Source organism: Heterocephalus glaber, unplaced genomic scaffold (genome assembly GCF_053883595.1).
Source record: "Heterocephalus glaber isolate CG9 unplaced genomic scaffold, H.glaber_assembly_v1.0 deba00001737, whole genome shotgun sequence".
In the NCBI taxonomy this organism is placed as follows: domain Eukaryota; kingdom Metazoa; phylum Chordata; class Mammalia; order Rodentia; family Bathyergidae; genus Heterocephalus; species Heterocephalus glaber.
Window position 1 is genome coordinate 6139518 of NW_028258445.1, and position 26073 is coordinate 6165590.

Consider the following 26073-nt stretch of genomic DNA (forward strand, 5'->3'; position numbering starts at 1 on the left):
CTATACTACAAAGCTACTGTGATAAAAACAGCATGGTACTGCCAAAGAAACAGACCTGAAGATCAGTGGAATAGATTAGAAGATGCAAAAACAACTCCAGACACACTTAGCCACCTCATCTTCGACAAAGGAGCCAAACACCCTCACTGGAGGAAAGATAGCCTATTTAATAAGTGGTGCTGGAAAAATTCGGTTTCAACTTACCAAAGCTTAAAACTAGACCACTATCCCTTACCATGCACCAAACTAAAATCAAAATGGATTAAAGATCTAAACAAAAACAGAAACACTAATCTGGCTGGAAGAGAGGTTAGGTAGAACTCTGTAAGACATTGGCATATGAAAAGATTTTACGACCAAAACCTCAGTTGCATGTGAACCAGCACAATCAATGAACAAGTGGGATCTCTTCTTATTAAAAAGCTTCTTCATAGCAAGAGAAACCACCAACAGTGTGAAGAGATAACCCACAATGTGGGAACAAAGTTTTACCAGCATTTTCCAGAAAAAGGTCTACTATCTACAATATATAAAGAACTAAAAAAAAATCAGACCTCCCAAATTTAAAGATCCAATCCAAAAATGAGCATCTGAAATGAACAGATATTTCTCAGACAAAGAAGTAGAAATAGCAAATAAACAGATGAAAAAATTTGCAACATTACTGGTCATTTGAGAGATGCAAATGAAAACAATGCTGAATTCCACCTCACCCCTGAAAGAATGGCTGCTATCAAGAAATCAAACAATAACAAATGCTGACGGGGATGTGGGGAAAGAGGACCCCTACTCCAGTGCTGGTGGGAATGTAGACTGGTGCAACCACTGTGGAAATCAGTATGGAGATAACTCAAAGTACTAGGATTGTAGTCCCATTTGACCCAGCTATTCCCCTCCTGGGTATCTTCCCCAAAGAACTGAAAGAATTATACTACAGTGATGTATGTGCACCCATGTTCATAGCAGCACAATTCATGATAGCCAAAACTTAGAAACAACCCAATTGCCCATCAACTGGAGACTGGATAAAGAAAATGTGTTCTTTTTTAAATAAAATGGAGTACTGCTCAGCCATAAAGAATGAGAAACTAGAGACATTTATAGCTAAATGGATGCACATTGAGGTGATACTCTTAAGTGAAATAAATAGGACACATGTGTAAATACAGATTAGTTTCTCTAGTGTGATAAATTGAAAGTGGAAATAAGGACTAAATGTGTAATAGATAATGTGAAATAGGAAGAAAAGGTCCAAAGGGGAAGGGGAAGTGGGAGGGGTAGGGGAAAGGAAAGAAGGGAATGGGATTAATATGAGAAAATGAAAAAAATGGAAACAAAGTGTTTGTAGATAGGAAGGGATGGAAGGGTTGAAGGGAGGGCAGGGGAATGGGGAAAAAATAAGAACTCAGATAGATTATGTAAAGGTGCAAATTTCCAATGATGAATGTCATTATATTGTACACCTAAAATGCGCCAATAAAATTAATTTTTAAAAAAAGAAAGTATGGCATCTGGAGGGGTCATAACAGCCTCCCAAGAGGGAACATATTCAACTTCAAAATCACAGAGTTGCCCAAGTTGCATAAGGAGTGTCATTAATCAGGGGTGACTACATGCTTTGGTACTCGATTCTTGATGTTCAAAAAGAAAAACCCTAAAAGAACTGCCTCTTCCCAAATTAAGCTATCCTTCTTCACTTATTTACTGAGTCATTTACTCAACAGATCATTTTTCATTGCCTACTATGTGTCATCCTCTGTCCTGGGCTCTGAAAATACAGTAAATAGCAAAACAAAGCTATAGATCCCACAGGGCAGGGACAGCACCAGATGGAACAGGACCATGGGAGGGATGCCTCCTAACAGACATCACCGTGAACTACGTCTGTGAGAATGCATTCACAACAGCTCAGGAACCAGAGGAGAGGACAAGAGCACCTGGATTTAGGATAATCACAATCACAGGGTGTGCCTTGGGGTCCCGTCCTCCCTCTTGCAGTCTTAGGTTCTTGCTTCCTGGCCACCATGATGTGAGCACCCTTGCTCCCCCACATCCTGCCACCAATTACACTTCTGCTGTGGAACCAGCTGACCATGGGCAGGAACCCCTGAAGCATGGGGGGAAATGGGCCTCTCTTCCTTGAAGTTGTGGGTGTTGGCTGTGCTGTCCCAGCATCGGGACAGCTGACCGATACAGGAGGCAACCCATAATTTTGCCTTGAAACTCAGTGCTGGGTACCCTAGGAAAAGGGTAACCCCAAATCCCCTGTCAGTAGCTCAGTCCCATGGAGGGAGTTCATGGAGATGCCGTGGTGCGAGAGGGAGAGCTATCTATACCCCAGGGGAGCTCACATTTCAGCTCACGTTGCCTCCAGCTGTGGTGCAGCCTAAGGCACATCCTGGAGAATGTGCGGGCCCTGCAGGAGTAAGCCCAGGAGAACCCAGCTTAGCACGAGCCTCAGAGACCAAGGATCTGCGTCCACCACCCTTCGTGACCTGGTCAGCAGAGTATGAAGAAAGATCTCATTGGCTGTCAGAAAAAATGGACAAATGGGAGCAGGAATTTGCCTCAGAACTCAGAGCTGGGCCTGCCATGGTGACACCCAGCAGTGGGGAGAACCCAGCGTCCCCTGCTCTGGACACATCCTGGTGAAAGGCAGAAACCCACAGCCCATGGTGGAAAAATTTTTATTCTGGCATGCATCACTTCTTGTCAGGTAAATAAAATGGACAGACCCTTAGCCTAGGAAGAAAAAGTAGAGAGAGGAGACATGAATGTTTAAAATCACAGACTAAAAATGATACATTACAATTACACCTCATAAATACAAAGAATAATTATAGACTCTTAGAAACAGCTGTATGGCAACAAATTTGAAATCCTAGAAAAAAAATGGATATATCCACAGACCCAAATACCTTAATATTACCAAATTATGAAGAACCATAGCACTTCAACACATCAATAACAAATAATAAGACTTATTAGAAAAAAATCACTCATCAAAGAAAAGCCAAGATTTAACATTCTATTGCTAAATTCTATCAAATATTTAAAGAGCCAATATCAACACTTCTCTACTCCAAAAATTGAAGAGAATGCTTCTAAATTCATTGTATATGGTCACTTATCTTCATATCAAAAGCTAATCAGGAGATTACAAGGAAAGGAAGGAAGGAAGGGAGGGAGGGAGGGAGGAAGGAAGGACGGGGCAGGGAGGGGAAGGAAAAGGAACTAGCCAGCTGCAGGTCAATATCCTAAATGAACACAGATGCAAAAATCCTCAACAAAATACTAGCAGACAGAACCCAAGGTCATGTAAAATTATTCATCATGATCAAGTGATAATCACCTAGTGATTCAAGGATGACCCAACATGATGAATCCTTAAACAGAATGCACCAAATCCACAGGATGAAAAACAAAGCCCACATGATCATTTCAGTAGATGCAGGATAGGGATCTGGTAAAATGCAGCATCCCTACCTGATGAAAACTCTAGCTAGGTATAGCAGGAACAAACTAATCGGGTGTGGCAGGAACAAAACTCAACGTAAGAGTCCACTTGCAGTGACTGCGAACCTCACAATGGACAGAAAAAAATGAAAGTCCACTCTCATCACTTTCACAACTTTTATTCAAAATAGCACTTGAAGTTCTAGCCAGAGTAATTAAGGAGGAGAAAAGAAAGCAAAGATATCCAAATTGTAAAGGAAGAAGTCAAACTTTCACTTTTTGCAGACAACATGACCTGAAGATAAAACTAAAAAAATCTTAGAAATAATAAACAAATTCAGAAAAGATGCAGGATTTAACTTACAGTCACATTTCTATACAAGAATAGCATGTTTTAAAAAAGGAAACCAAGAAAGCCAAAACTGCTATAAAAGACCAAAAACACTTGGGGAAAAATATTACCAGCAAGGTGAATGTTCTCTACAATGGCAACAAAATAATAATGATAATAATAATAATAATGATGATGAAAGAAATTGAAAAGGACCCTAAAATATGGAAAGATATCCTTGTTTATGGATTCAAAGACTAAATAGTGTTAAAATTTCTGTAATACCAAAAGCGATCTACATATTGAATGCATTTCCTATCAAAATACCAATAACATTCTTCACAGAACTGGAAAACATCCTACAATTCATATGGAAACCCCACCTACACAAATACATGCACGCACTCAGGCACATTTGCAGGCAGGAATTATGTACACACACAAAAAAAGACAGACAAAAAGAATAGAAAGAACAAAACACAAAGAATTACACTACCAACTTCAAAATAAACTACAAAGCTGTAGCAGTTGCAGGGGCACCAACTGCAGCAGAGAAGATGTGCAGACTGGTGGAACAGAATTAAGAGCCTTGAAGTAAACCCACACAACCATGGGCAACTAACTCGCCTTTGACAGCTTGGTGAGAACATGCCTAGGAGAGAAAGCATCCTCTCCAATAAGTGACACTGTGGAGATCAGTTGTGTGTGTGGAAGGGTGAAAATACACCCCTGCCCTTGCCATATCCAAAATTCAGCTGAAATGGATTGAACACTGAAACTCTGAAGCTTTCCAAAGAAGACAGAGAGACCCCTAAGGATGCCAGATGGTCAGGGACTGTGCTCTTGTTAAGATGACAAACTGCAAGAAATAAAAGCAAAAGTAGGCAAACTAGACCATCATAAACTAAAATGCTTCCACACAGCAGAGAAAACAGTCAATATAGTGAAGACAGAACTCGAACAATGGGGGAAATACTTTCAATATATACTGATAAGGCATTAGTATGCACATTACGTAAAGAACACAAATGATTCAGTAGCAAAATAAATAAATCCAATTAAAAAGTGGGCAGCTGAGCTACAAAGACATTTTTCATGAGACAATAGCCTAAATACCAACAGACATGTGAAAAAGCTCAGTGTCATTAACCATCAAAGAACCACAAATCAAAACAGAAATGAGGTGTCACTCAGGTAGAACAGTCATTATCAAGGATGTGGAGAAGAGGAAACCCTTGCACACAGTGGGCTGGAGTTCACACTAGCACAGCCATTGTGGGAACCTGTGTGGAGGCTCCTCATAAAATAAAAACAGAGTTGCATCTAGTGCTGTAATCCCTCTCCTGGGTGTACATTTCCAAAGGAAATTCAGTCAGTCTGTTGAAGAGACATCTTCTCTTCCATGTTTATTGCAGCACTATCCACAGTAGTGAAGAAACCGAAGTAATCTAAGTGTTCATCAACTGTTGGTCTATGGCACCACAGAGCACTGCTCTGCTGTACAAGTGACAAGCCTGTCATCTGCTGCAACGTGGATGAAACTGGAATACAATTCTTTAAGTGGAATGGCGCAAGGAGGTGAAGACAGGCCTGCATGGTCTCGCTCGTCGGAAGATGCACAGGTTTATCTCAAGGTAGTGGAGAGTAGAATATTGGTGACCAGAGGGTGAGGGGAAAATGGAAGAGCTGGGTAGGGGAAGTTCAGTCAGTCAATGCTATGTTACTCATGAGCAGGAGCCAGAGCTCTAGAGAATAAAACTGAAAACTAAGTTGCAGCTGCACAGAGAAAGAATAAGAGTGCTATTGCACACTATGTGACTACTGATAATGATAATGGACTGTATACTTCAAAAGAGAAAAGAGAATGTTGAATGTTTTCCTCATAAGAAAATGTAAATATTCAAGAGTTACATGCTACCTTCCTTGGAACATTACACAGTGTATCCATATATCAAAACATGACATGGTATCCCATAAATGCATACAATTTTTATTTGTCAGTTCAATAATTTTTATAAAACTGCATCTACATTGTATTTATATTCCAGTAAAGTCAGGACAAATAATCTGCATCTCTATCTCTAGAAAGATATACACATATGGGTTGTCAGAAGTATGCATGCATCAGATAATAAGCTGTGTAAACACAAACTGAACAAAGAAACACAATGTGAGGGACCTGAGTGAAGGAGTGATTCCTCCCTGCTACAGAGGTATGGCACTGTATTCCTTGAGGACAGCATGATCTAGGAACCAAAGTTTGTCTTCTAACTCTCCTGAGAGAGAGAAGGACAGTGACTTTGCCGGTGTCTGCACAGATGTCCTGATGAGACTGCAAGGAGGAGGAGGAGGCAGCAGAGGGAGAAGCTCGGCTCCCTGTCCTTCATGGACCCCCGGGGTGAGGACGGGGCCTGGATCTGCAGCTCACAGGACACGCGCCGCTCATTATGCCAGTGCTCAATCACCCAGCCCTGACACACCGCTTTCCAGGCTAAGCAGGACCAGTTCATGCTCAGCTTGGCAGAGCTAGCACTCACTGCACTCTGTTCTTTAAATAAGTCTACCAGTCATTTGTGAAGTAGAAGGATGTTAGATAAGTGTATTTCTCTACAGAAAAAAGTGAAGACTTTTATAAAAGCCTAAGGGTCAAAAATATACTCTTGTCATAGGACACACTCTGCAGAGGTTAGATTTATGCTTCTCCTTGTAATAGGAGTTCTCCTAATAAATCTGACACCTTATTGTCTCCCTCCTTCACTCCCTCCCTTCCTGCCTTCCTCCCTCCTTTTCTATTTCCCTTACTCTCTCTTTTCCCTTCTTAGAAATTATTATGTACCAAGAGCTATGTTAGTGCTAGAGGTAAATCTGTAAACAACGATGACACAATTCCTGCCCTAATGCAGATTTTATTCTAGAAAAAATGAGTGAAAAATGCAAAGATATAATTAAACAAGACAATCACACATTAATAATAGTACTCTAAAAACAATGTGAACAGGAGTCATGCAAAACACGCCAAATCAGCCCTCTGCAGACAGGCAGGTCTGCGCATGCCCTACCAAGGTCCCGAGTCACACAGAAGACACCTAATCACCCCGCTGCAAACAGGCAGCCACCTGGTTCCACACTACAAAGACGCAGAGGACACCAGACCACCAGACCACGGTACTGAGACCCACTGCTCCGGGTCCAGAGGAAGGGGCTTCCCAGCCACCATCCCTCCCGCTGCTCCCAGCCCATAGGAAAGGGCTTTTGGGTCACCATCCCTACCACTGCTCCCGGCCCCTGTCCCACCTCTCCCAGCTCAGAGGAGGTAATCCGTGCAGGTGCTAACAGCCCCCCGCCAAAGTCAAAATGAGAAAACACGTAAATAAGTCTCAAAACCAGACTTCCAGGTCACCTACAGCAACTCCAAAGGGAAATGAGATGGAACAATCTGCTACTCAACCACCTGGACCCACTGAACTGGCAACAAAAGGGGATCTGGAAAAAATGAAATCAGAAATAATTTCTCAGATAACAGGAGAAATTGTACCCCTAGTGCAAGACATGATTAATAAATCTAAAGAGGAGCTCAGGAACATGATGGAATCCCAACATAGGAAATAAATGTAATCCATAAAACAGATGCAAATAGATTTGCAGGACATGAAAAACTCCATTGAAAGTCTACACAGCAGAATGAGCCAATGTGAGGACAGAATTTCAGATATAGCAGATAAGATTGCAATTAGTGACCAGGAAAAGAAAAATTTCTTCAAAATTATAAGGGAACATGAGAAATCAATCCAGCAGCTGCTAGGTGATGCAAAGAAGAATAACATAGGACTGATTGGGCTCAATGAAGAAACAGGAGAGAGTGGAGATGACATAAAAAATCTCTTCAGAGAAATAATGGCAGAAAACTTCCCAAGCAGGGGAAAAGAGCTTCACATACAGATAAGTGAGGCATATAGGACTCCAAATAGCCTTGATTAAAAAAAATCTACACATAGGCATATAATTGTTAAAATTCCAGAAACTCAACAGAACAACAAAGTTCTACAAGCAGTTAGAGAAAAGAAACAAATCACATACAAAGGAAAGCCCATCAGAATCACAGCAGACTTCTCAACACAAACCATCAAGGCAAGAAAAGCTTGGAGTGACATATTCCAAGCTCTAAAAGAAAACAGCCTCCAACCCAGATTGATTTACCCTGCAAAATTATCTTTCAAAATTGATGGAGAAATACGATACTTTCACGACAAAGAGCACCTTAGGAACTTCGTGAATACCAAATCAGCACTCCAAAGAATTTTACACAATATCCTAGGAACAAACATTGAGGATCACAACCCCAGGAAGCAAAGCAGAATGAACCCATCTGGCATGACAAGAAATTAAATGTAAAGGGGGAGAACCAACAAAAAGAAAAAGTCATGGCAATGACAAGTCAATATGTTTCAGTTATAACCATCAATATTAATGGTCTCAATTCACCAATCAAAAGAAACAGACTGGCAGAATGGGTCAAGAAGCAAAATCCAACAATATGCTGCATATAAGAAACACACTTAATTCAAAAGGAAACTCATAGACTTAAAGTTAAAGGGTGGAAAACAATACTCCATGTGACAGGAACCCGAAAAAAAGCAGGAGTAGCTATCCTCTTGGCAGATCAAGTGGATTTCAAACCAACACTGATTAAGAGAGATGAAGAAGGACACTACATCCTTGTATAGGGCAGATTCCAAGAGGAAGACATGACAATCATAAATATCTATGCACCAAACACTAGTGCACCAAAGTATATAAAACAAATACTAACAGACATGAAAAGTCATATATGCACTAATACAATTGTAGTGGGGGACCTCAACACCCCACTGTCACAAATAGATAGATCAACTAGACTAAAAATAGGTAATGCAATACTAGAACTCAATCGAACTCTTGAACAAATGAACTTAACAGATGTTTACAGAGTCTTCCACCCCACAAAATCAGAATACACATTCTTCTCAGCTGCACATGGGTCATTCTCAAAAATAGACCACATACTCACACACAGAATATGTTTAAGTAAGTGCAAAGGAATTGAAGTTATCCCCTGTATACTATCAGACCATAATGCGATGAAACTGGAGATCCATAGCAAAAGAAACTCAAAAAATTTCATAAACATGTGGAAATTGAACAACACACTTCTGAATAATCAATGGGTCACAGAGGAAATTAAAGAAGAAATCAGACAGTTCCTTCAATTAAATGACAATGACAATACAACATATTGGAATCTGTGGGACACAATGAAAGTAGTCTTACAAGGGAAATTCATAGCAGTGAATACGCATATTAGGAAAACAGAATGAGCCCAATTAAACAACCTGATGCTGAACCTCAAGCTTCTAGAAAAAGAAGAGCAGGACAACCCCAAAGCTCATACAAGGGAGGAAATTATAAAGATCAGAGGAGAAATCAATGCAATGGAGACTAAGAGAATGATACAAAAAAATCAATGAAGCCAAGAGTTGGTTCTTCGAAAGAATCAACAAAATTGACAAACCTTTAGCCAACCTTATCAGAAAAAGGAAAGAAAAGGCCCAAATCCATGCAATTAGGAATGAAAAGGGTGAAATTAAACAGACCCAGCAGAAATCCAGAGGATCATCAATACCTACTTCCAGAACCTATACACCAATAAGATGGACAACACAGAAAAAATGGACAGATTCCTAGATACATATGAATTACCAAAGTTGAACAAAGAAGACCTAAAAATTCTGAACAACCCAATATTAACCAATGAAATTGAAAATGTAATTAAAAACTTATCAACTAAGAAAACCCCGGGCCCTGATGGCTTCACTGCTGAATTCTACAAGACATTTAGAGAGGAACTGCTGCCACTACTGTTTAAACTCTTCAATGAAATTGAAAGGGAAGCAATACTCCCAAATTCATTCCTGGAAGCAAGCAGCACCTTGATCCCCAAAGCAAAGAAAGACTCAACTGAAAAAGAGAACTATAGGCCAATCTCACTAATGAACATAGATGCAAAAATCCTTAATAAGATAATGGCAAACAGAATGCAGAACATCATCAAGAAGATCATACACCCTGATCAAGTGGGATTCATCCCAGGGATGCAGGGATGGTTCAATATACACAAATCAATCAATGTAATACACTATATCAATAGAGTCAAGGACAAAAAACACGATTATCTCCATAGATGCAGAAAAAGCATTTGACAAAATCCAACATGCATTTATGATAAAAACCCTACAAAAAATTGGAATAGATAGTCTCTACCTCAAACTGATAGAAGCCATCTATGAAAAACCAACAGCCAATATCATACTAAATGGTCAAAAACTGAAATCCTTCACACTAAAATCAGGAACAAGACAAGGATGTCCACTATCACCACTCTTGTTCAATATAGTTCTGGAAACATTAGCCGCAGCAATTAGACAAGAGAAAGAAATAAAAGGAATAAAGATAGGTAATGAAGAAGTCAAATTGTCATTATTTACAGATGTCATGATACTCTATATAGAAGACCCCAAGAACTCCACCAAAAGTCTTCTAGGCTTAATAACCAAATTCAGTCAAGTAGCTGGTTACAAGGTCAACACACAAAAATCAATAGCTTTCCTCTACACAAATGACAGACTCACTGAGAGAGAAATAGGGCAAATAATTCCTTTCACAATAGCATCCAAAAAACTGAAATACCTAGGAATCAACCTAATGAAAGAAATCAAAGACCTGTTCTCTGAAAACTATGGCACTCTGAAAAGAGAGATTGAAGATGATATCAGAAAATGGACAGACATCCCCTGCTCCTGGGTAGGGAGGATTAATATAGTGAAAGTGGCCATACTTCCAAAACTGCTATATAGATTGAATGCAATTCCAATTGAGATCCCAGCAGCATACTTCATGGACCTTGAGAAAACAATTCAAAAATTCATTTGGAACAAGAAGAGATCCAGAATAGCAAAAGCAATTCTAGGTAACAGGAACATGGCAGGGGGTATCACAATCCCCAACCTGCAACTCTACTACAAAGCTACTGTGATAAAAACAGTATGGTACTGGCAAAGAAATAGACTTGAGGACCAGCAGAACAGATTAGAAGATGCAGAAACAATGCCAGACACACTCAGCCATCTCCTCTTCGATAAAAGAGCCAAACACCCTCAGTGGAGGAAACATAGCCTCTTTAATAAATGGTGCTGGAAAAACTGGGCTTCAACTTGCCAAAGATTAAAACTAGACCTATATCTCTCACCATGCACTAAACTAAAATCAAAATGGATTAAAGATCTAAATATTAAAACAGAAACCCTGAACCAGCTGGAAGAGAGGTAAGTAGAACTCTTGAAGACATCGGTGTAGGAAAAGATTTTATGAAGAAAACCTCAGTTGCCCGTGAACTAGCACAAACAATCAACAAGTGGGATCTCTTATTAAAAAGCTTCTGCACAGCAAGAGAAACCACCAGCAGTGTGAAGAGACAACCCACAATGTGGGAAAAAATCTTCACCTGCTCTTCCTCAGACAAAGGTCTACTATCTCGAATCTATAAAGAACTTAAAAAGATCAGCCCTCCCAAATTTAAAAACCCAATCCGAAAATGGGCATCTGAAATGAGTAGACATTTCTCAGACAAAGAAGTAGAAATAGCAAATAAATACATGAAAAAATGTTCAACATCAGTGGTCATTCGAGAGATGTAAATGAAAACAATGCTGAGATTCCACCTCACTCCAGAAAAAATGGCTGCTATCATGAAATCAACCAATAACAAATGCTGGTGGGGTTGTTGGGAAAGAGGAACCCTTCTCCATTGCTGGTGGGAGTGTAGACTGTTGCAACCACTGTGGAAATCAGTGTGGAGATACCTCAAAGAACTAGGACTGGAAGTCCCATTTGACCCTGCTATTCCACTGCTGGGGATCTTCCCCAAAGAATTAAAAGAATAATACCACAGTGATATATGTGCACCCATGTTCATAGCAGCACAGTTTGTGATAGCTAAAACTTGGAAACAGCCCAAATGCCCATCAACTGGCCATAAAAAAATGAGAAATTATAGACATTTATAGCTAAGTGAATGCACATTGAGGTGATACTCTTAAGTGAAATAAATAGGACACAAGTGTGTAAATAACTGAATAGTTTCTCTGGTGTGAGAAGCTGAAAGTGTAAATAAGGACTAAAGTGTATAATAGGTAATGTGAAATAGGAAGAAAAGGGGCAAAGGGGAAGGAAGTGGGAGGGCTAGAGTAAAGGATAGAAGGGAATGGGATTAATATGAGAAAATGGAAAAATAGGAACAAAATCTTTCTAAATAGGGAGGAATGGAGGGGTTCAAGGGAGGGCTGGGCAAGGGTGAAAAATAAGAACCAAGAGAGACTATGTAAAGGTGCAAATTTCCAATGATGAATGTCATTATATTGTATACCTACAATGTACCAATGATTAGAATGAATAATCGATAATGCAAAATAGGAAGAAAAGTTCCAAAGGGGTAGGAGTAGTGGGAGGGGCAGGGGAAAGAAAGAAGGGAAAGGAAAAACGATGAGAAATGGAAAAAATGGATATAAAGTCTTTGTAAATAGGGAAGGGTAGAGGGGGTGAAGGGAGGGCTAGTAATGGGGAAAAAGTAAGAACCAAGATGCATCATGCAAAGGTACAATGCCCAATGAGAAATATAATTGTGTTGTGTACCTAAAATGTACCAATAAAAGAATTTAATTTTTTTTAAAAAGTGAACATTATCTATAACTAATATTATAAATTTTAATAACAATCATATATAAATGATTCTATACTGTGAGAGATGTATTAACAAGAAAGGATTCAATGGGAATAATTAAATCTTCCTGTTTTCTTTTATATTTCCAATGTACCCAATGTAACATTTAAAAACAATCCAGTGGCCAGTGTTAATCTTTTGAAAGACTACCTGAAGAGGTATTTGATTAAACTACTGGTAGAAAGAAAAGTATTTTATTTCTAAGCATCCTAGCTGGCTCATAAGGATTCTCTAAACCTGAACGCAAGATTTTTAAGTGGATTTTAAAATCCTAAATCAAGATGCTATAAATAACATATTTAAAATAAAAAAATCATTCAATGTAATGTTCCAAGTGTCCTGGGCATATTAGAAATAATACTTACAATGAAGCAACAGTTGTCCTCTGTTAAATGTTCATTTTTAGTGTTACCATTCTGAATTTTTTAGCACTAGCAATGTAATTTCTAAACCCACCAGACCCACTTATCAGGCTTGACTATGTCTTTCTAAAATAACACTTGGTTTCCTGCTTCCTTATTTTGTACAACTATAGGATTATGGGTTAAAAAGAAAGAAAGAAAGAAATGACATTCTTCTGTGAGCAATGATTTAGAGACTCATTCTCTTTACCTCCTCCTTCAAACAGAAACACCTATGGTGGCTTCTTCTCTATCCACACGAGTACTTACTCCCTTGCATTTAGTTTCTTCCATTGAAGCAGCTTTTTAACTGTACAACAAAAATCCTTACAAATCTTATAGTAAATAAACATGCTGGCTACAGCAGAACCTCTAAAACACCTTCGAAATCATGATGAACTTTATCAATTCAAAATTAAGGCTAACTGGCCCTTCCCCTATGTGACAATTATAATCATTTTAAGATAGTTACTTCACATATTCAAATGTGCAAATAAATACATCATTGCCATGCCTTTTCTATTAACTTGAAAATATCTACTCTTGTCTATTTTTGCTTCTTTATTTAATCTTATACATGTACTCACATATAGTAGTCATTGAGCAAATGACATTTCAAGTCAAACGTGTAACATAATAGTCTAAACCTCTGGAATAGGTAGTTCTGCTTATTATTTTACTAAGAGTTGGCTTGTGTGCACATTAGAAAAACACTTCATCCAAATACGCATTGCTAAAGCAAAATCAGCTTTAAAACGACAGGATATAAATGGAGAAAAACCTAAACCAATGTATCAGTACCGGTGCTTATTTAAAATTAGAATTGCTAGGGAATGGCTTTGATTGCTTACATTCTGTGCATATTTACCAAGGGTTCTTGGCCAGAAAACGATTTTCCGAGATGCTGTTTTCCTTCAAGTACTCTGTGTTGGCTGCTAACCAAGTCAAGGACGCCACCCTGCCCAGCGAAGCCTGCTGTGCATCCCCTGATCTCCCTCTCAGGACCAAACATAATAATCCTCCATCATCTGTGGGTTTGCTTGGCATAGTTTCAGTTAACCAAAGTCAATGTGGTCCAAAAAGCATTAAATGGAAAATTCCAGAAGTAAACATCCAATAAGCTCAAAACTGTGTGCCACTCTGAGCACGTGGTGACGTCCTGTTCTCGTCTGCCCCCCATCCCCACCCCGGGTGTGTGAAATACCCTTGTCCACGAGAGTCGAGTCCCAGACTCTGTCCTCCCAGTCCTCGCTGAGTTATCATCTGCCACTGTGATGGCGCCGTGCGCGTGTTCAAGTGACCTGTTTTACGTAATACAAATTCCCCCAAGCACAAGAGCCCTGCGATGCCAACTCTATGACCGCATCTTGCTTTCAGTGCTCTGTTTTATTATGAGTTATTACTGTTACTTTCTTCCTGTGGCTGACTGATCAGTCAAACTTGATCACGTGTGGGTAAGTGTAGAGAACACCGTACACACTGGATTCTGAAGTATCAGTTGTTTCAGGAATCCGTGCAGGGATTTGGAAAGCAGCCTTTGCAATTCAGGGGCGACTGCGGTACAGGACCAGCAGGCAGATGCTCACTCCCCGAAGGGCGAACTGTGCGGCCCCTGTGCTCTCTGCCCCAGGCTCCGCAGCCTGTGAAGCCCACGTCTCACTACATTGCTTCCCTGTTGGACACAATCCCCATTCCTCCAAACCCAAACGCATCATTGGTACCCCGGAAACTCTGCTTTTCTAATCACAAAACTTTTTTTCGATAAATATTTCATCAAAATATCTTCATCCTCATACTGACTTTACAAAAATCTGGCTGTTCCTTAATAAAACCATTTGCCCAGTAATTTTCATTAACTGGAGGCTAATTTTTCTGAAATACATCATTTGTACTCTGGAAATCCTGCTATTTTATCACAAAACTCTCTTTTTCCATCAATATTTTATGAAAATATCTTTCATCTTCATATTGACTTTACAAAAATCTGGCTATCCCTTAATAAAACCTTTCGTTCAGTAATTTTCATTAACTTAATTGGAGGCTAATTTTACTTCCACATTTATTCTCCCTCAGTGCAAAGAAGGTAGCAGATTACTGAACAGCTCCCTCTGGGCACAGGTGAATTATTGTCTGTTCTAAAACCAGGCTTTTCCACACAGATAAATAGAAAGACAGACAACAAGGATAGATAGACAGACGGATAAATAGATAGATACATAGATACATACATAGATACATACATAGACACGAGAGAGAGGCTATTCCTCTGACCCTCAACCATTCAACTACATGATTTTTTCCAATCATTTTCCATAATTCATTAATGACTTTAGCTCCTGGTTCACAATATTTATGCCCACTCTTATTCTTTAATATTTCTAGTGACTTCACTATCCATGTACATAAACCATGCAGAAGAGGTCTATACTTCTTTTCATAACAAAAGATCCTTTCACCCTTTCCCCTCTGATGACTGTTTGCTATATGCCTCCGGTCTGCCCAGGACACTGTCCATGTGTGTTAGGACATCACATTATGAAGTTGTAATTTCAAGCATCACATACTTATGTGTGTATAAGAAATAATGTATGTTCTTAAAACCAACAATATCAGAGTATGTGAGTGAGTGCCTGAGCACAAACGACTGTATGCAATGCCTAGGGGAGATGAAAAGATCCCTCCATTAAGCTTGTGAGTGTAATTTTAAGCATCTGTTGAGACCTCTTCACAAGCACTTATTCCATGACAGAGACGTACACTGGAAAATGAAACCATATTGCTGACAATTGTCACATGAGGAAGAATTAGTAAAGTTCAGGTTTCACAATGGATTCTAAAAAAAGTGCTGAGATCTTAGTGTAGGGGAAAGTTTTTTAAGGGAGATCCAAAGAGCAAAGATGAATCTCAGAGAACCAGCTAGATTTGGGGAGGAGAGGAAAGGTGGAGATTTCTCATCCCATCAGAACAGGTGTCAGAGAAGGAAGAAGTTCCAATTTTTCCTTCAGTGCACAGGGCGGGTTGTGGCAGAGGAAATAAGACCATTCCAAATCCTCCTCCCTCCTCATTTTTAATAGGGTCCAACAGAAAATACTCATTCAAGAGAAGATGACAGACCGTCAGAATTAAATAAGCCAAGTATCCATCTAACCAGCTTAAATCAGGGATAAACATTTAATAATGAAGAAGTCCAAGCCAAAACATTAGCCACAGCAATTAGAAAAGACAAAGAAATAAAAGGAATAAAGATAGGAAAGGAAGAAGTTAAACCAATTATTTGCTGATGATATGATACTTTACATAGAAAACCCAAAAGACTCTGCCAAAAGTCTTCTAGACTTAATTGACAGACTCTGTAGAGTAGCTGGATATAAGGTCAACACTCAAAAAACAATACTCTTCTTGTACACGAATAACAGGCTCACTGAGAGAGAAATTAGGAAAACAATTCCTTTTACAATAGCATCCCAAAAAATGAAATATCTAGGAATCAATCTAACAAAGGAAGGAAAAGACCTTTATGCTGAAAACTACAGCACTCCAAAAAAAGAGATCAAAGAGGATACAAGAAAATGGAAAGATATCCCTTGCTCCTGGGTAGGAAGAACCAATATAGTGAAAATGGCCATACTTCCCAAACTACTATATAGATTCAATGCAATGCCGATTGAAATTCCAAAAATATACTTCACAGAACTAGAGAAAACAATCCAAAACTTCATTTGGAACCAGAAGAGACCTATAATAGCAAAATCAATTCTAAGCAACAGAGACATAGCAGGGGATAACACAATCCCCAACTTGAAACTATACTACAAAGCTACTGTGATAAAAACAGCATGGTACTGGCAAAAGAACAGACCTGAAGATCAGTGGAATAGATTAGAAGGTGCAAAAGCAACTCTAGACATACTCAGCCACCTCATCTTTGCCAAAGAAGCCAACCACCTTCATTGAAGGAAAGATAGCCTATTTAATAAATGGTGTTGGAAAAACTGGATTTCAACCTGCCAAAGATTAAAACTAGACCCATACCTATCACTGCACACTAAACTAAGTTTGAAGTGGATTAAAGATCTAAATATTAAAACAGAAACACTAAACTTGCTGGAAGATAAGTTAGGTAGAACTCTTGAAGACATTGGCGTAGGAGAAGACTTTATGAACAAATTTTCAGTAGCATGGGAACTAGCAGAAAGAATCAACAACTGGGATCTCATCTTATTAACAAGCTTCTGCACTGTAAAAGAAACCACCAACAGAGCTAAGAGATAACCTACAATGTGGGAAAAAAATTTTAACAGCTGTTCCTCAGACAAAGGACAACTATCTAGAATATAAAAAGAACTGAAAAAAATCAGATGCGCCCCCCCCCCAATTCAAAGACCCAATTCAAAAATGGGCATCTGAAATGAACAGACATTTCTCAGGCAAAGAAGTAAAAGGAGCAAATACATATATGAAAAATGTTCAACATCACTGGTCATTCGAGAGATGCAGATGAAAACAACACTTTGATTCCACCTCACCCCAGAAAGAATGGCTGCTATCAAGAAATCAACCAATAACAAATGCTGGCGGGGCTGTGGTGAGAAAGGAACCCTTCTCCACTGCTGGTGGGAGTGCAGACTGGTGCAACCACTGTGGAAATCAGTATGGAGATACCTCAAAGAACTAGGACTAGAGGTCCCATTTGACCCAGCTATTCCCCTGCTGGGTATCTTCCCCAAAGAATTAAAAGAATCATAGCACAGTGATATATGTGCACCCACGTTTCTAGGGGCACAGTTTGTAATAGCTAAAGCTTGGAAACAGCCCAAGTGCCCATCAACTGGAAACTGGATAAAGAAGATGTAAGGTTTTTCTAAAATGGAGTACTACTCAGGCATAAAGAATGAGAAACTAGAGTCATTTATAGCTAAATGGATGCATATCGAGGCCATATTCTTAAGTGAAATAAATAGGACACACGTGTAAATACCAAATAGTTTCTCTAGTGTGAGAAACTGAAAGTGTAAATAAGGGTTAAAATGATTAAAATGAATAATTGATAATTTGAAATAGGAAAAAAGCTCCAAAGAGGTAGGGCTGAAGGGAGGGGAAGGGTAAAGGAAAGAAGGGAAAGGAAAAATTATGAGAAAAGAAAAAAAATGGAAACAAAGTCTGTGTAAATAAGGAAGGGTTGAGGGGGTGAAGGGTGCACAGGTAATGGGAAAAAATAAGAACCAAGATACATCATGTACAGGTACAAGCACCCAGTGATAAATGTAAACGTATTGTATACCTAAAATGTACCAATAAAAGAATTTAAGAATAAAAAAAGAAGTCCAAGCCCCAAAACCCCTTTAAATATAATTAAAATTTTACTTATTTCATGCATTAAAGACACTTATTTGGGAAAAGATGAATGCACTATATTCCTGTGAAACCTAATTTGGTGGACATCCTACCTGTTGTCCTGTTCCTTGCTTGGAGGCAGAAACACTTGAGCATGAGGTTAAAGTGGGTCTGGCACACATGTAAAGAAAGATGAGTCAGAGCCCAGGGGTCCTACCACCTCTATGGCCAGAGGGAAAGATGTTGTGGATGCTCCTTTTGGAGGTTTGTATTGTTAGATTTTGTAACTCATTATAAATTTTTAGGACATTAGATATTGGCAGCTATAAAGTATGATGGGCTTGGTTACACAAATTTGGGAGAAGTTAAAATGGAAACATGCTGCTGTGCATGTTAATTAACTTGTAAGCTCAGGGCTGGAGTTAGGAGCTAACGTTGGAAACTGGGTTTTGGGTGAAGAAAATGTAGGTTTCATCCTGGATAGAACACAGGAACAGGAAAGTATGGAAAGGATTCACCTTAAGTTGGATTGTAATGTGTGCAAAATGACCCTGCATCTCAAACATATGTGGACTCTTTCTCTCCATTATTACTCCACCGAATACTCATGAAAGTTAGATTTGGAAATATTTTTTAGCTAACAATTACATCATGTCGTACGCTAGCTGTTTTTTTAATTCTTTTATTGGTACATTTTAGGTACACAGTACGTTTACATTTATCATTGGGTGCTTTGCACCTGTACATGATGCATCTTGATTCTTATTTTTTTCCCCATTCCCTGTGCACCCTTCACCCCCTCCACCCTTCCCTATTTACAAAGACTTTGTTTCCATTTTTCTTCTTTTCTCATAATTTTTTCTTTCCCTTCTTTCCTTTCCCCTTCCCTTCCACCAAGAGGTTTCCATATTCAAAACCACAAGTGACTCATCAGTTTTATGTCCATCGCTTAGTTATTATTGATGTTTCAGAAATAAGAAAACTGAGACTCAGTGAATTTGGGTAACTTGCCAAAGGTCACACAGCTAGTAAGTAGTAGAGCAGTGATCTGAACACAAGCTCTGTAATCAAAGTTCTTAACCAGGACACTATGACTATTTAAACTAATCCCAGATGTTCATCCCTGTGTGGCCACTTATTCTTTTGCTATCTGAAATCTTTTCTTTTGATCTTCTGAAAGGCAGGTCCCATCTTAATCTTTGTTGATTTCTCTAATGTCATTGACAAATCTACCAAGTGTTCTACCATCAGTTTTATCAGTTTTATGAGACATCAGCCTTCTCCTAAATGTTTAAAAATTTACTGGGTAATGAATTTGTTTTTTATTTTTGGATATTTTCCATGTACTAAAATTGGTATAAACCCGAAGAACTGAATATGTAGTTATCCATCTCTGTCTTATATGGTGAAGAGGTGAGTTGAATGAAGTTTATTTGCATGATTGGTCAATTCATTTGAGCAAATATTTTCTTGCTATGATGAGTTAATTGTGATGCTAAAGATCTTACCCTCTTTACTGGTTTTTTAATCAGGTCTTTTCTTCCAGCAAGTCAGGGCTCTGGACACTAATCTATGTGAAAATATATAAGACAAACTCTAGAATAAATCACTATGTAGAGAACAAACAGAATGTGTGCAGGCAGTTTGCATTCTATATTTTTAAAACTTCACGGTTATGTTTTTAAATTTTTACTTATAACTAGCAGTAACTTAAAGTTATATATTTCATATTTTGCTAATAGTAGTTTAAATTATTAACAAACCTATTAATATCCTTTCCAGTTTTACTCATTCAAGTTAAATTATTTTTAAATTTCATATGAGATTATGATATTACATATATGTGTCTAAGTTTATGAATAAAATCAAATGTATTATTACTTACAGTACTTGATATATAGTATCTTAAAAGCACTTGTAACATTAAAAACACACTAGTCAAAAAATATTTGTGTTACCAATAAGTGAAATTTTCTTGTGCGTTTTCAGTGAGCCCACTGAAACCTTCATTTTTGCAGGGTTGCATATTGATGGATGAGACACAGTGACATTCCCACTGAAGGGAGGTGATTTGTGGTGGGGGGGTGCATGCAAAAGGAGCATCACTAAAGATGGAGTGCACATTAAAAGAAAAATAAAGGACTAGTATGAACACCTCTGTTACAAACTGGAAAACAAGAATGGATCAATCCTTGAAGCATGTAATTTTCTAAACCTATACAAGCAGAAATAAACAGTTTGAATACACCTATGTCTACTAAATACATTAGGTTACTAATCCATAACCTTCCAAAACAGAAAGTATTAGGCTCAGATGCATTTAATGGTGAATTTTACCAAACATGCAAGAAAAAATTATAGCAACTTTATACATTTTTTTCCAGAAAATATAAGTGGAGAGAATTTTATTGATGTATTCTATGAGATCTCATTTTCTATGAACCAAAACTGTAACAGAGACCTCGAGGCTGACTGGCAGGCATTCAATGGGCCATGAAAGGCAGGACAAAGCCCGGCATCTCTGCCTTCATTTATGTCCTTTATCAGCTTAAGACTGAGTCAGATCTCTGCTCAGCTCTTCAAGTAAGCATATTAATCATTTGGGTGCCTGCCTAATGACTACAAAACAAGGTTTATTAGCCTACGTATACTTAGCCTGTCTCATCCTCCTGCAAGATGGAGGGCATTAAGATAACTAAAATAATTTTCAGGATTTGCAGGGACCAGTTCCAGGTTCCCTGGCGCAGTGCCTAGAAGTCTCCATTCATTGTCCTAAACCTGCCATCACCTCGGATTCCAGGAAAAGGTGAGCCCCCCCAGACTACTCCATTTAGAAGTCACCCCCCAAGTGGGAGCAATTACCCCATGATGGAAACCAAGGCTGCTTCCCGGAGTAGGTGCGATCTTGTCAGCCTCAGGGAAGGCTCTCCCACAATACTGCAAACCAGGACTGAGGCACCCGTCAGCCAGGCCCTACCATGACCGTGTCCATCTGTGCTCTCCAGCCAAACAGCAGCCAGTTATGCAAAATCCTGACAACTGCCTTTCTTCTCCATTTCTACAAAGCCCCAAAGCTTCTGTCAGCCCCTCAAAGTAGGTCTTGAATCTCTTCATCTCTACTTCCTACCTTGGCCAGGCAAATCAACACTCATTTCCAGCCCTCCACCATTGCTCATCTCCTTGACTCATTAGAAGAAGGGCAGCCGATCCCAGTCTGTAGGGAAATCTGGAGCTGGGCCTTTTGCCCTAAATCTCCAGTGACAAAACCAGACCAAGACAAGACAAGAAATCTACACACAAATATTTGTGACTATAGATGCAAATTTTTTTGATAAATATTAGCAAATTAACATCCAAAAACATATAAAATCATGCAACATGAGCAAATGGTATTTATATCTGGTTGCAAACCTAGGTTGACACTAAAAACATCAATTAATGTAATCTACCATAGCAATAACTCAAAGAAGAAAATGTTCACGATTTCATGAATGGATGTTGAAAAAGCACTTGACAAAAATCCAACACTCATTCACAATAAATACACTCAATACACTAATAATAGAGAAATAATTTCTCAATTCAGTAAGGAATATCTATAACTATAAAATAATTTACAGCTAACATCATAGTTAATAGTTAGAAGCTCAAAATTTTTGCACTAAAATCAGGAACACAGCAAGAATCCTCTCTCACAACTCCTTCTCAATATTGTCCTGAAGTCCAAGCTAGCGCAGTAAGACAGGGAGGTGTACAGATTGGGAAGGAAGAAATAAATTTCCCTTATTCAAGTGACATGATTATCTACATAGAAAATCTAAAAAATTGACGAAGTCTTTCGGGAACAAATAACTGAAATAAGTCTAAAGGAGATAAGGTTAATATACAAAATTCAATTACATTCCTGTATACCAGTAATTAATCAGACAATTTGTAAAACAAACAAATCTCATTTAAATTAATGCTTAAAAAGAAATAGTCAAAGGTAAATTTGTCAAATATAAGTAAAACTTATCTAAAGAAAATTAAACTTTAATAAATGAAATCAAAGAAGAAAATAAGCAGAGAGATGTTTTATCTTCATGGATAAGAATTCAATATTGTTAAGATGACAGTTCTTACAAACTTGATCTATACATTTCATACGATCCCACTCAAAATGCCAGTTATTTTGTGGATATCAACAAACTAATTCTATAGGTTATACAAAGAGTCAAAAGACCCAGAAGAGACAATACAATATTAAAAGAGTAGAACAAACTTGAAGCATTGACCTGACCCAACTTCCAGACCTATTATAAAGCTATCATAATCAAAACAGTGTGGTACTGACCATCGGTAAGTGCTCACAGATTCCAGTGAGAAGCAGTGTGGACCAGAGTAGTGCAGCTACAGGCAGGTGCCAGCCAGGGAACCACCCAGACACCAGTGGCTCCAGCACACAAGCCCACACCAAAGGGCCGCCCAGAAAAGAGCTGCACAGTCCCACAGGCATCAGCCAGATGCCCACCACATAATGTCGGTTAGTGCATGGAGACCCTAGCCAGAAGCCTGCTCAGACACCAGGGTCTGGGGTGCACAGCACCTAGGTGAGGGCCCTCCCAGACAACAGCTACGTAGGGACCCTAGCCAGAGGCAGGCCTAGATACCATCCCAAGTGTGATCAGGCCCTAGACAGAAGCCTGCCCATACAACAGGTTAGTCCAGGGATCCAGAAGGCCACCACTCTGAACCCAATATGTGTAAGACATCACATAAACAGAAATAAGAACAAAAATTACATGATCATCTCATTAGATGGAGAAAAGGCCATGGAAAAAACCCCAAATCCATTCATAATAAAAACCATGAAGAAAATATGTATAGAATGACCTTATCTTAATTTGATAAAAGCTGTTTATGACAAACCTACTGCCAATATCATATTATATATGGAAATGTGGGAAACTTTCTCTGAAAAATTAGGAAAAAGACAAGTAAAATCATCACCACCACTTCTATGGAATATAGTACTTGAAACTTTAGCCAGAGCAATCAGGCAAGAGAAACAAATAAAAGGGATATGTATAGGAAATGACCAAAGTCAAGTTATCATTACTTGTAGATAATACAACCCTTTACATAGAAAACCCAAAAATTTCCACCAAAAATTCCTAGAATTAATATCCAAATTCAGTAGCATAGCAGGATAGAAAGTCCATCCTCAAATATCAATAGCATTCCTGTACATCAATAATGAACTCACCAAGAAACAAATTAGAAAAACAATACCACTCACAATAGCACTATGAAAAATGCAATACTAAGAGTAAAAGACCTCTACATTAAAAACTACAGCACTCAGAAAAGGGAAATTGAAGAGGAAATTGGAAAATGAAAAGGTACACCCTGCTCCTGATATACAGAAACAGTATTACCAAAATTGCCATTTTACTAAAACTGATATCCAGACTTCATACAATTTCAATAAAAATAGCAACAGCATTCCTCACAGAACTAGAGAAAACAAACCTAAAATTCATGTGGAACCAGAAGAGACCCGGAATAGCAAACACGATTCTGAGCAGCAAGAGCGAAGCATGAGGCCTCACCATCCAGGGAGTCAAGCTACACCACAGAGCTCAGGGAAGAAAAGCATCGTGTTGTCACAGAAGCAGCCTGCGGGCCACTGGGACAGACCACCATGCAGAAAGACCTCCCCAAAGCCTGCCATCTGCCCTTCGACGAGGCGACAAGACCACATGCTGGAGCAAGTGGGCTATGGGAAAGCGGCTTCCACGTGGCGAAGACTGAGTCTCGAGCACTCTCTCTCACACGCACTAAGCTAAAATCAAAATGCATCCAAGATCTGAATGTTAAACAGAAAGAATTCATCTGCTGGAAGATAAAATAGGCAAAGCTCCTGAAGACATGGGGACAGTCAAGGACTTTCTGAACAGAACCCAGGTGCCCAAAAACATTACCAAGAATCAACAAATGGGATCATAGCAAATTCAAAAGCTTCTGCAGAGCAAAGAAAACAGCAACAGAGTGAAGAAATAGCCTATGGAATGGGAGACAATTTTAGCAGCTATTCCTTAGACAGACAACTAATATCTGCAATATATAAGAACTCAAAAACTTAGTCCCTCCAAATAAAAGACTCAGTCAAAAAATAGGCACATAAAATGAATAGACTCTTCTCAGAGTCAGAGTCTATTCTTGTTCAACATCTCTAGCCACTGGAGAAATGAAAATTAAAAATCACTGAGCTTCCAACTTACTCCAGAAAGAATGGCTATCATAAAATAATAGCAAATGCTAATGAGGCTACAGGAATAAAGAATCTTTCTACATTGTTGGTAGAAATGTAAACTAGTTTAACCACTATGAAAATCAAACCAAAGATGCCTCAAAAAAACAAAACAGAAATTCCCTTTGACCCAGCTATTTCTCTTCTAGGTATCCTCCCAAAGGATTAAATATTACTGTACTACATGGATTATCTATGTTTACAACAGCACAAGTCATAACAGGTAGTTCTGGGACATGGCCTATATACCCATCGACAGAAGAATGGATAAAAAAAATTGGCACATATAAACAATGGAGTACTACTATGCCATAAAGAAGGATAAACATTAGTTCTTAGTCATTTGTAGTAAAATGGATGAACCTTGAGACCATAATGTTCAGTGAAATAAATCAGACACACAGAGTTAAATATTGCATGATTTCCTTTATATGAGAAACTCAAAATATAAATGAAGAACAAAATAAAAGTTAGATAATAGGAAGTAGGAAGATAGATCTTTAGCATATGGGAAAGGGGCCAAGAGGCAGAGGGATGCAGGAAGCAGGAGAAAGGGAGTGGGTGAAAAAGGAACGAAGATGTGCTGTGTACACCAGAAACGTAAGCATTACGTGCTGCAAACATTTATGAATAAAAACGATACCAATTTTGGTTAATCTGAGTTTGAGACGATAATACAGTTACTTGTGAGGTCACTGTGATACAAAGCTTTTAAATTAAGGGACACTGTTTCAAATTGTAGAGACGGTTGCTGACTGAGGCCAATAGTCTACAATGTCAGATTTTTCAAGCAAGCTATAAAATTAACCCCAAATGGTGACTGGCACGACATCACTAATGGCCTAGCTCCCGCCCCTGCAGCCGGCAGTCACTGTTTGGATCAGGAGTGAAATCTACCACAAGTTACTTCACGGGGAGCATCTGGACACTAGTAAAGTTTGCCAGTTCTATTGCCATTTTCCTATCACCCCAGTTTGGCTTCTCCTCTCCCTTACTCCCCAAAATCTGCATTTCTTTTTGGAGAAAACTTGTGTTCTCTGATTTACATTTCCACCCCTACCCACAAACAGCTCTGATTCTGGTGCATACCTGAGTATAAAGGTACAGTCAGGCCTTGATGACACACACAAAACAGTTCTCTTTTGGCAAAATTGTTCAAAAGAAACTTCCTGTTAAGTCTTCTTTTTAGAAATTTTTTCATATAGCTTCTATTTCTAAGAAGTGATATTTGACTAAAGTTGACTAAATACTAAAACCATATAGAATACATTATAATTGATCTTTGGTTAGTGAAAAGTGCTGGGATATATCAACAAATCTTACATTGTACATCAGTTATTTACATTGCACTAGAGATGTGTGTCTCTGCTATACAACAATGCCTCTGAAGATGCTCAAACTGGCTTTTACACATTGATCGAAATTTTGCATTACATAGACTCCAGAA

At 38.7% G+C, this 26073-nt stretch overlaps 1 protein-coding gene across 7 annotated transcripts in view; it reads right to left on the reverse strand.

The window, feature by feature from the left end:
* The window catches only part of Fstl5 (follistatin like 5), a 742188-nt gene that overhangs the window by 337240 nt on the left and 378875 nt on the right, over nt 1-26073 (reverse strand). The gene's annotated exons all lie outside the window — the stretch shown is intronic.